We start from the raw sequence: 12,643 nt of genomic DNA, 5'->3' as shown, positions 1-12,643 counted from the left end.
CACGGACACAATGAATAGATTAAACTAGAAGCTTTATTACTATAATGAATCATTATAATAATAATTTGAACCATCCAGTATAATTTATAGGATTTCTGCATAAAATCGTGTGAACCAGAGGAAGGCGAAAATAACCCCCATATAAGGGGGAGAAAATTCCTTCCTGACCCCAAGTCCTGGCGATCGGCTACTCCCTGGTTCACTGCAGTGATGACACTGGATGGGGCCCTGTCACATGTATATATCATAGTAATACATATCTATCTTATAGGTCACTTATACTCTATACATGGAATGGCCTTACCTATCTACCTATACAGTCTAAGGCTAGATTATTCTCATCATACATTTTTATTTATTTTTTTGTATTTTTATCTCTCCTAATCTAATCTTATTCCTGTATTCTATCACTTATTCCATATCCTCTCTATTCTTCTATACATATAGTTTTACATTTTGCTTATTATTCTAATCATACATTTTTTTTGTATTTTTTTAATTTTTTTTCCCTATCTTAATCTTCTCCCTGTATTATATTATTCCATATTCTATAACTTATTCCCTGTATAATCTCTCTCCTTCTATTTATGACGTTCTCACTTCTCATCCTCTCCCCATTACTATTCCTACACTAACCTTATATACATTCTGTATTCTACCTATTATACACACATATACATCTGGTCTTATACATTTCTATTACAGCTATACTAGTTCCTATGGTATATACCTTATTCTATATTTAGTCTCTATCATTCTATATTGGGGTGAGTTCACATAGAGATTTAGGTCGCAGGAATTTGAGGCAGAATCCGCCTAAAAATAATATCCTCCTATTCATTTCAATAGGAGTCCGGAGCAGAATTTTTCCTCAAACTGATTTTTTTTTTTTAGCTGGAGGAGTAAAATAAAGTGATAGAACCGATTTTCTGCCTTGAAAAAACTATTAGAAATCAATGGGAGGTGGAAAAATACTTTTTTTTTTTCTGTGTTTTTTTTTTTAAAGTGAACTTTCTAGGCCCATATAGTTTACAGGTAAGATACAGAGGCAAAAAATCTTTCCTAATTCCAGTATCAGATCTTATCAGCCTGAATAAATGTCTGTGTGACCTTCCCCTTACATTATATCCTACTTATTATATATATACCGTATTTTTCGGACTATAAGACGCACCCAGGTTTTAGAGGAGGAAAATAGGGGAAAAAAATTTTGAAGCAAAAAATGGTAAAATATTTAATATATGGGAGTTGTAGTTTTGCAACAGCTGCAAGGCCACATTGACAGGTGACCCTGCAGCTGTACGGGGACGCATAGAGTGTTTTTTTTTTTGCGGGGCCAGAAGTACTTTTTAGTTATACCATTTTGGGGACTATCTATTTCTTAGATCCCCTTGTATTGAAAAAAAAAACGGTGGTTTATGATATATGATTTTCTTCTTTTATATATATATTCTAGGGACAGGAGGTGATTTAGAACTTTTATTTATTTCATATTTTTATTATATATTTTTAAAGCTTTTTTTTTTTTTACTCTTTTATTCCCCCCCCGGGGGCTTGAACCTGCGGTCACTTGATTGCAAGTCCCATAGACGGCAATACAACTGTATTGCCGTCTATGGGACATTCTGTCTATTAGTATTACGGCTGGTCATAGACCCAGCTGCAATACTAATACAGCAGTGACAGGCCTGGGAGCCTCATTAGGCTCCCGGCTGTCACCAGAACAGGTTGGCTCCTGCGATATCGCCGCGCAGGAGCCGGCCTGCAACTTCACAGGTATGGGGGGAGAAGGGGCCACCGATACTGACCCGGCATCCGCTGTACTAGAGAGGCGGATGCCGACGAGGAATAGACGCCATCACAGGTGCCGGGGCCTGAGACATCGCTGCGCTCCTCTGCCCTGCATGAAGCCAGCGGCGGGGGGACGGAGGAGCAGAATAGCATCACTCCTGCCGCTGCTGGCTTCATGCAGGGCAGAGGAGCGCAGCGATGTCTCAGGCCCCGGCGTCCATTCCTTGCCGGCATCCGTCTCTCTATTAGAGCGGATGCCAGGCGCCACATTCGGACTATAAGACGCACCCTTCTTTTCCCCCCAAATTTGGGGGAAAAAAAGTGCGCCTTATAGTCCGAAAAATACGGTATATATACTTATACGTTATATAATCTATACTTCTACTTATAATCTCACTTATTCTATAGATTTATACTCATTTCTTTCATTCTTCTGCTATTTCTTCTGACTAATCCTATACTAATGTTATTCCTCTTGTATATATCTCTATATATTACCTTATCTATTGTCTATAGGTTTCTAGAATATATTTTTATATTATTATATATTATTTTTATTTTTATTTATTTTATTTTTTTTTACTATTTTCTTATATTTTACTATTATTATTCTACCTTCTTATTCCTGTCTTAGGGTGCATTCACACTACGTTTCCTGAAGCTTATTCTGAACGTAAAACACGTTCAGAATAAGCGGCGTATAAAGCAGCTCCATTCATTTCTATGGGAGCCGGCATACGAGCGCTCCCCATAGAAATGAATGGGCTGCTTCTTTCACTGCGAGCAGTCCCATTGAAGTGAATGGGAAGTGCCGGCGTATACGGAAAGCTCTGCTCATGCCGAGCCGTATACGCCGGCACTTCCCATTCACTTCAATGGGACTGCTCGCAGTGAAAGAAGCAGCCCATTCATTTCTATGGGGAGCGCTCGTATGCCGGCTCCCATAGAGATGAATGGAGCTGCTTTAGACGCCGCTTATTCTGAACGTGTTTTACGTTCAGAATAAACTTCAGGAAACGTAGTGTGAATGCACCCTTAGGCTGCATTCACACTGAGTAACGCTGGCGTTTTTTGTGCTTATTTTTGCACATAGCGCCGCGTATACGGTGCTAACGCGGCGCTATGTGCAAAAATAAGCACAATAAACGCCAGCGTTACTCAGTGTGAATGCAGCCTTAGTCTATAACTTACATATACTGTCTAGCATTGTATCACATACTTACTCCTTATCTTTATCACATTCTTATCTTAAAGGGATTGTCCAGGAATTGGACCAAACACTGGAGACTTGGGGAAATAAAATGAAGAAAGAAAATCCTCCTCCCGTGTCGCTGCCTCTCTGTTATCTGCCGCCAGTGTCTGGTTTTGTGCTGGAGCCCGGACGCCAGAAGACCTACGTCCTAGGTGACGGCTGAGCCCGATCAGTAACCGCAATGGTCGCTGGTAAGGAACCTATGGCGGACGTGAGTGATGTCTCCAGTCCCTCTCCAGTGACCACTAAAGCCACTGAACGGTCTCGGCCGTCATTTGGGCATCAGGGAACCAGCGCAAGATCGGACACTTGTGGAGGACAATGGAGCTCCAGGGACAAGGGATATTTTTGTAACCCTCCTCCGGTCTCCATACAGGTCGCTCCAATTCCTGGACAAGTCCCTTTACCTTATATGTTATTCTATATTATACTTATGTAACTTTTTTTTTTTTTAGATTTTTTTTTATTATAACACTACACTTATCCTTATGTTACTTAGTCTAAACCTTATATGTAACCACTAGCCCTCTATGTTATATACTATACTGTATGCTATGTTTTTTTTTGTTGTTTTTTTTTATACCTTTATTATGACTATACTTACCTATACTTACCTAAATTCTATCCATGAAGGAGGCGATCCTGGCCCTGACTCTGCTGAGGAGCTGTCTGGCTGGAATACAGGACCAGGAGATACAAGATGTCGTCGTCTCCTCCTCCTCTTCTTCTTCTGTCTCCTCCTCCTCCTCCTCTTCTTCTTTTGTCTTCTCTTCCTCCTCAGCCTCTTCTGACTCTGTCGCCTCTGTCTCTGAGGTTTCTTCCTCTGTCTCTGAGGTTTCTTCCATTGTTTCCATCGCTGGTTCCTATAAATAAAATATAATGACAGCTGAATATAAATCCTTTTATTGCAGATGAATGAGAAGATAACTGCTGGATCTCTATGATGTAATATGACTATGTGGTGACATCACTTACATCCTCCTCCTCCGGGATCCTCTCGCCGTCATCCAGCTTCATGTAGATCGGCTGCAATAGATCAGGTAATGGTTAGTTTTCTATTATAGACTCAGATCTTCTGGACTATGGGTCAGATTTATGTTTCCTAGTCTATCATATACAAGGCACTTACCCCGTCCTCAGAGTCTTCATCGTCATCTGTATCCTTGGAGAAGTAAAGAGAGAAAATATCATGTTAAGTATAAGGAGTTCTGGGACTGGATCCAACCAAGTACCACATGTGCATAGAGTCTGTCTGTCCTCCTGGTCCTTACATGAGTTCCCTCTGGGATTACTCTACACTCCACAATATACTGATATTCCTATAACACTGACCCTATTGTATATGGGTGTGATATAGGGACATTATATTGTGGACTGATGTGTACAATGGCCATTGTATGATATTGTCTTCTCCTATATGGGGAGGGGGCAGTGCAGTGGATTTTCTTTATTATTGGATATAGACATGTATGTGACCAATACGAATGATATATAATATTATATCCTATATTACGATGATTTGCTGCTATCACTTACGTAGCTCTTGATGATCCTCAGTCTGCTGAGTCTTGCCTGTTATAAGAATATAGTAATAATAGATTATTACAGTCACTTTCATCTACTGCAGCTCTAGAGAAATCTCTAGAAAATACAGAAATGACAATAACATAACACAAGGGAGTTCCGGATATCTTTGGTTTTCTCCGTAGCAAGTAAGGCTTTGTTCACATCTGTCCCTTACTTCTCAGTGTGTCCCCACCATATGACAGACGTCTTGGTATCTGGGACAGAAAACTATCCCGTGTAACATAACAAGACATCATACCTGTACATACATGTAAGGAAGCTGTAAAAGTACAGACACATGTGAATGAGGTTCTCACCTCCTCCAGGGTGATGTCCATCTCCTCATCGAGGTTCCTGAAGAACTGGAGAGAGACCACATCATGTGTCATACAGGATTATATATTACTGGGGTCACCCATGAGGGGTGTAATGTATCTTTGTGAAGATGATGTGGTGACGCTGCCGTAGTGTAGTGTGGTGTCCGCTGGTGTCACTTACATAGTCCTCGGCGCTCCTCAGGATGTGCTCCATGATGAATAGTGGAGGAGGCTGCAAGAAAACTTCTTCTATTTAGTTGTCCTGAGTCTTTGCACAATTGGCCACAATGACATAAAATCCGGTAACAAAACCTGTTAGAAAGTACAGATAAAAGACACCGACATTGCGGGTAAATCCGGCCAGCAGTGCCGATGCCATCATGGTGGGCACGTCGAAGGTGTCATCATCGTCCTCAGGTCGGCGCTCCATATCTCCGTCCTGGCTGGCTCCTGACCAGAAATATAATATATAAGTGATATAAGGTATGTAGTGTCCATGTAGTGTCCATATCTTCATACTCAGCAGTAAGTTATCCGATATAAGGCTAAGGCCCCACGTGGCGGAAACGCAGCTTTTTTTGTTGCAGATTTTGTTGCGGTTTCTTGAGCCAAAGCCAAGAATGGCTACAAGAGCAATGTGAGATCTACATAAAGTCCTTCTACTTCTGCTTTCTGCTCAATCCATTCTGCGCTTTGGCTCAAAAAAACGCAACAAAATCTGCAACAAAAAACCGCTGCGTTTCCTCCCCGTGGGGCCTTATCCTGAGGCTGGAATACTATTCATGGTCAGGGCGGCCGATGGTAGGATTTGTTCAGCAGATAAATAGTCAGGGCGTCTTGGGCTCCATTTCTTCTCTCTACCTCCAGTATACCGGAACTCTAAATGGCACAGGACAGGTGGCCGTACATTACATATTCCTATTTTTTGAGGTCCAGAATATTGAACTTACGCCCCTGCTGGTGCCCAAAATGTGACCATGGAGTCCAGTAATAGCAGTGGTGTAACTAGGAATGGTGGGGCCCCGTGACAAACTTTTGACATGGGCACCCCCGACCGACCCCCCCCCCCCCACACACACACACACACATTCCTGCGCTCTTTATTATGTCCCATAGTGGCCCCTGCACACATTATTATGTCCCATAGTGGCCCCTGCACACAGTATTATGTCCCATAGTGGCCCCTGCACACAGTATTATACCCCATAGTGGTCCCTGCACACAGTATTATCTCCCATAGTGGCCCCTGCACACAGTATTATGTCCCATAGTGGCCCCTGCACACAGTATTATGTCCCATAGTGGCCCCTGCACACAGTATTATGCCCCCTAGTGGCCCCTACACACATTATTATGTCCCATAGTGGCCCCTGCACACAGTATTATGTCCCATAGTGGCCCCTGCACACAGTATTATGTCCCATAGTGGCCCCTGCACACAGTATTATGTCCCATAGTGGCCCCTGCACACATTATTATGTCCCATAGTGGCCCCTGCACACAGTATTATGTCCCATAGTGGCCCCTGCACACAGTATTATGTCCCATAGTGGCCTCTGCACACAGTATTATGTCCCATAGTGGCCCCTGCACACAGTATTATGTCCCATAGTGGCCCCTGCACACAGTATTATGTCCCATAGTGGCCCCTGCACACAGTATTATCCCCCATAGTGGCCCCTCACACAGTATTATGCCCCCTAGTGGCCCCTACACACATTATTATGTCCCATAGTGGCCCCTGCACACAGTATTATGTCCCCTAGTGGCCCCTGCACACAGTATTATGCCCCTAGTGGTCCCTACACACATTATTTTGCCCCTAGTGGCCCCTGCACACAGTATTATGTCCCATAGTGGCCCCTGCACACAGTATTATGTCCCATAGTGGCCCCTGCACACAGTATTATGTCCCATAGTGGCCCCTGCACACAGTATTATGCCCCATAGTGGCCCCTGCACACAGTATTATGCCCCATAGTGGCCCCTGCACACAGTATTGTGTCTCATAGTGGCCCCTGCGCACAGTATTATGTCCCATAGTGGCCCCTGCACACAGTATTATGTCCCATAGCGGCCCCTGCACACAGTATTATGCCCCATAGCGGCCCCTGCACACAGTATTATGCCCCATAGTGGTCCCTGCACACAGTATTATGCCCCATAGTGGTCCCTGCACACAGTATTATGCCCCATAGTGGCCCCTGCACACAGTATTATGTCCCATAGCGGCCCCTGCACACAGTGTTATGCACCATAGTAGTCCCTGCACACAGTATTATGCCCCATAGTGGCCCCTGCACACAGTATTATGCCCCATAGTGGCCCCTGCACACAGTATTATGCCCCATAGTGGCCCCTGCACACAGTATTGTGTCTCATAGTGGCCCCTGCGCACAGTATTATGTCCCATAGTGGCCCCTGCACACAGTATTATGCCCCATAGTGGCCCCTGCACACAGTATTATGTCCCATAGCGGCCCCTGCACACAGTGTTATGCACCATAGTAGTCCCTGCACACAGTATTATGCCCCATAGTGGCCCCTGCACACAGTATTATGCCCCATAGTGGCCCCTGCACACAGTATTATGCCCCATAGTGGCCCCTGCACACAGTATTATGCCCCATAGTGGCCCCTGCACACAGTATTATGCCCCATAGCGGCCCCTGCACACAGTATTATGTCCCATAGCGGCCCCTGCACACAGTATTATGCCCCATAGCGGACCCTGCACACAGTATTATGTCCCATAGTGGCCCCTGCACACAGTATTATGCCCCATAGTGGCCCCTGCACACAGTATTATGCCCCATAGTGGCCCCTGCACACAGTATTATCCCCCATAGTGGCTCCTGCACACAGTATTATGTCCCATAGCGGCCCCTGCACACAGTATTATGCCCCATAGTGGACCCTGCACACAGTATTATGTCCCCCATAGTGGCCCCTGCACACAGTATTATGCCCCATAGTGGCCCCTGCACACAGTATTATACTCCATAGTGGCCCCTGCACACAGTATTATGTCCCATAGTGGCCCCTGCACACAGTATTATGCCACACTGTGTACAATTATTATACTCAGGGTCTTTTCAGATCCCCGAGTTTAATAATTGTAGACCGAGAGGTGAAAACAACATAAAAAACAATGTTACTTACCTATCCCCGGCTCTGCTGCAGTTCTCGGTGGTGTCGGCTATCTTCATTGATGTCCGGGACGTCCCATGACCCGGGATGCAGGCCCCAGTAACATGACATCAGGGAGAGTCACAGAAGTAGGCCCGAACCTGCCCAGAGAGGTAAGTAACACGGCTTTTTATGTTACCTTACCTCCGCTGGACCTCCAATCTTTATTCTCGGGAATCTGAACAGACCCCTGAGTATAATAATGATGTTTCTGGGGCCACTACCAGGATTGATAAGTAAATAGGGCCCTGTTATCGGCCTGTTAAGAAAAAGCAAAAAATTGCAGCGGTGGCTGTCGCCGGGCCCCTAATGTCCCGGGCCCTGTGGCAGCCGCTACCCCTGATACCCCGGTAGTTACGCCCCTGAGTGATCGGCTGCAGCAGACCATTCCCACTTTTGCTATGGGGCTTCACAGTTCCTTGTTACACCCCTACAGATAACATCCCACTGCAACCAGTTTAATACAATAAACGCCATAGTCATCATTGTCTGCGGCTCCTCTGGAGTGTAACAGCGGGAGGACGGGGTCATTGCTTTCTTTCCCATCCCCCGTGACAATATAAATCAATCTACTGTATATGTACATCAAAGTGGTTCTATAATGTGACTTCTCCCATAGAAAACAAGCCCCTATGTGGGCTACACTGTAATAGTTAGGTCTCTTTCAATGCAAGAAAAAAAAAAAAAATTATTAACAAAAAAACTTTTTTGCACAGAAGTAAAACCTAGAAGAACTAGACATATTTGGTATCGCTGTAATCGGACCCAACCATAGAATAAAGGTGACCTGTTATTTATACCATATGGTGGACGGGGTAACTATAGGTAAATAAACAATGAATCCCCAATAGTGAGACCCCCCCCTAGTGATCTGATACTTAGATCCATCCTGAGAACAGGGAATACTAATTTTTTTGTGGCAAAACCTCTTTAAGAGCCAGTTCAGATTATACTTTGCCAATAATTATACAGTTATATTGTAATCTAATGTTCCAGGTAGTGCCCAGTCCATGCCCACCGCATGCCAGTCACATCATCACATTGTAGTCAATTAATAGACAACATTGAAAACTTCTCTCATTTACCTGTTCTCTGTTCCCAAGATGGCCACTGATGGAGGGGGGGTATGTGCCCAAATCTGTCCATCAGTGCCCGCCTATTGACTAACACTGGGCCTGGTGTTGTGTCTGTGCTATTACCTATGTGTAATGGACAGGTCTATAGTGGCCAACCTCTATACAGAATGAAATAAACCCGTCACCTTCCCCCTCTGCCTATATACTCTGTACTGTGATGTATTGTCCCATGTGTAGTGTATATAATGTGTGAACAAGGACTTACCAATCGGTGCGGTATAACCTGCAAGAAAAATGAGACAAACGCACACAAAGACTCACAGACACACACAGAACAGCAGACAATACACAACAAGTAACAGTAATAGGCCTAGGCGGCTCCGAAATAGTATAATCCAAAGGGCTTCTTGTAAGATACAAGTCGCTGCCAAACTCCAACTACTCTGACTGGCAGTTGGGCAGAAGCTTCACATCACATTCTGTGCGGGTGCCGGGACTGACCAATCACAGGCCGGCCTCATGCCAGTCACATGGTCACTGCAACCGGGTGCTCGGACAGGATTTTTTTTTTTTTTTTTTTTATAAATTCTTTATTTATGAAAGCAAGGTCACATAAAGAGGAAATAAAGGATATATGAATCCAAAACAAACACATAGCAAAACACGGGGGACCCGACCATAAGCGGGGTCGCCCGACAAAATCAGAGGCCAAACTTCACCACAACCAACAATACGGGGGAGGAGGGGCCAACACAGAGTCAATACAAAAAATGAGGGAGAGTAAAAAAAGGGGGGGGACAACAAAGCGGGAGAAAAACCGCCTGAGGAGGAGGGGGGGGGGACGAGAGGTAGACAAGGGGGGGGAAGGGGGGAGGGGAAAGAGAAACAGAGGGAAGTCAACAGAGAGGAGAAAGAAATAGAAAAGAAGGGGAAGAGAAAAAGAGAGGGGGGTAGGGGGGGGGGGGGAGGAGTCCCGGGAAACACCCACTCCAAGACCTCACCCACTGCCCACAATGGACCTGTATTGGTCAGAGCCCTGGAAAAGGATCCAAGGAGTCCAAGCTCCAAGGAAGGCGTCATAGGCATCACGCAAGGACGCCGTGAGATCCTCCATAGCTTGGAGGTCCTCCACCTTGCGAACCCAATGGCAAAGAGACGGGGGATGAGGGGACTTCCACAAGGCCGGGATGCAGGCCCTAGCTGCGTTAATCAGGTGCCTAAAAGCTGACTTCCGGTAGGCCTTGCGGGCGACCTCAGACAAGTGAAGGAGGAAGCAGGCCGGGGAGTTAGGCAGGTCGATCTGAAAGATCTGGGAAGTCAAGCGATGAACACCATCCCAGAACTCCCTCAGAGCTGGGCAGCTCCAGAAAACATGGAGGAGCGTCCCCTCCTCCGAACCACACCGCCAGCAAAGAGGAGAGGCAGACGAGAAAAATTTATGTAGAAGGGAAGGGACATGGTACCACCTGGTAAGGATCTTGTAGCCCGCCTCTTGGTATTTGCAGGCCAATGAACTTTTGTGAGCGAGCTCCAAGATTCTAGAGCAGTCCGCATCCGAGAAGGAGAGGTTAAGATCCGCCTCCCACTTGGAGAGGAAAGAGGGTCTGTGGTTCGGAGGAGGGGAGACCAAAAGGGCATAAAACTCCGACAGGGAGTGACGTTGAAGAGCAGAGCCAACACAGGCTTTCTCAAAGACCGTAAGAGATCTATCAAAGGAGGTCGAGTCGGCGAAGGAGGAGAGAAAATGGGTAAGCTGCAGACCTCCCCAGGGCCCCAGAGAAGGGAGAGCCAAGTCCAATTGAATGTCACTCAGGGGGTGCCATTGACCATTGGCCCGGAAATGGAACACCCTCTGCACCCCAGCCCTCAACCATGATCGAAAAGGGCCTGGAGAAAGCCCCGGAGGGAAAGACGGAGAGCCCAAAACAGGAAGGAGGGGGGAAGGAGAGGGAGAAAGGCCGTCCTTGCGAAAGAGCAGTCGACACACCCGAAGGGTAGGTCCAATCGTGGGGTGAGAGGCGAGGGCAGGGGCAGGGACCGAGTCAAGCCAGGGGAGCAGATGCAACGGGACATGGGAAAAGGAACCCTCCAAAGATATCCACTGCTTGAAGGGAGAGTGACGGCACCAGTCAAGGACCCTGTGCAAAAGGGCAGCCTCATAGTAGCGGCGAGGATCCGGAAGACCCAGGCCGCCCCGAGTCTTTGGGAGCGTCAGGATGGTACGCGCCAGCCTGGCACGCTTACCCTGCCAAACAAACCGAATCAGATCCGAGTACAGCGATTTGAAGAAACTAGGAGGAATATGGACGGGCAAGGTTTGTAGCAAATACAGAAATCTGGGCATGACATTCATTTTATAGATGGCACATCGGCCGAACCAAGTATAAGTGCCCCTGGACCACTTTTTCAGATCAAGGCGGACCGTCCTAAGAAGCGGCAGATAATTAAGAGAGAAGAGTTCGTCAAGGGAACTAGGGATCCAAACACCGAGATATTTTATGGCAGTGTGAGACCAACGGAAAGGGAAAGCAAGGGCAAGAGATGCCCTGAGGCCCGGGGGGAGCGAGACGTCAAGCGCCTCCGATTTTTGGAAATTAATTTTAAAATTAGCCAAACGGGAGAACACCTCCAACTCCGACATCAGGACCGGAAGCGAGGCCGAAGGGTCGCGCAGAAAGAACAAAAGATCGTCTGCATAAGCCGCTATTTTCACATGTCTGCCCCCCATCTCAACACCTAATAAGGCAGGGTTAGCTCTGAGTGTCCGGAGAAGGGGCTCCAGAGTGAGGACAAAAATCAAGGGGGAGAGCGGACAGCCCTGGCGAGTGCCATTTCGGATCGGAAAAGGGGAGGACAAGAACCCATTGACTCTCGTGGAAGCGGAGGGGTCAGTATACAATGAGGAAATCCAAGTCTTCATAGAGGGGCCAAGGCCAATATGGTCCAGCACCGCGAAGAGGAAGGGCCAACCTACCCGGTCAAATGCCTTCTCCGCATCAGTGGAGAGAAGACATAGCGGGCGATTGCGGGAGCGGGCGAAATGAACAACATTAAGGACCTTAACAGTATTGTCTCTGGCCTCTCTAGAGGGGATAAAACCAACCTGGTCCGAATCCACTAGGTCAAGAAGGAGGGGAGCCAAGCGCGTGGCCAGGACCTTGGAAAAAACCTTTAGATCAACATTAAGGAGGGAGATGGGTCTATAGCTGGAGCACAAGGAGGGGTCCTTACCCTCCTTATGTATGACCGTGATGTGGGCCCTGGTCATGTCTGGGGGTAATGGCGCACCATCAGAAACCGCATTAATGGCACCCGTCAGGGGGCCCAAGAGCAAAGGCGCAAACTTTTTATAGTAAGCGGCGGGGAAGCCATCCGGGCCGGGGGCCTTACTAGGCTGCATAGAACCAAGGGCCTGCGCAACCTCCTCACCAGAAATAGGGGCTTCCAGGGAC

This window comes from Leptodactylus fuscus, chromosome 7, assembly GCF_031893055.1.
Source record: "Leptodactylus fuscus isolate aLepFus1 chromosome 7, aLepFus1.hap2, whole genome shotgun sequence".
Taxonomy (NCBI): Eukaryota; Metazoa; Chordata; class Amphibia; order Anura; family Leptodactylidae; genus Leptodactylus; species Leptodactylus fuscus.
The sequence above is the reverse complement of the archived record's forward strand: the minus strand, read 5'-3'. Positions refer to the sequence as shown.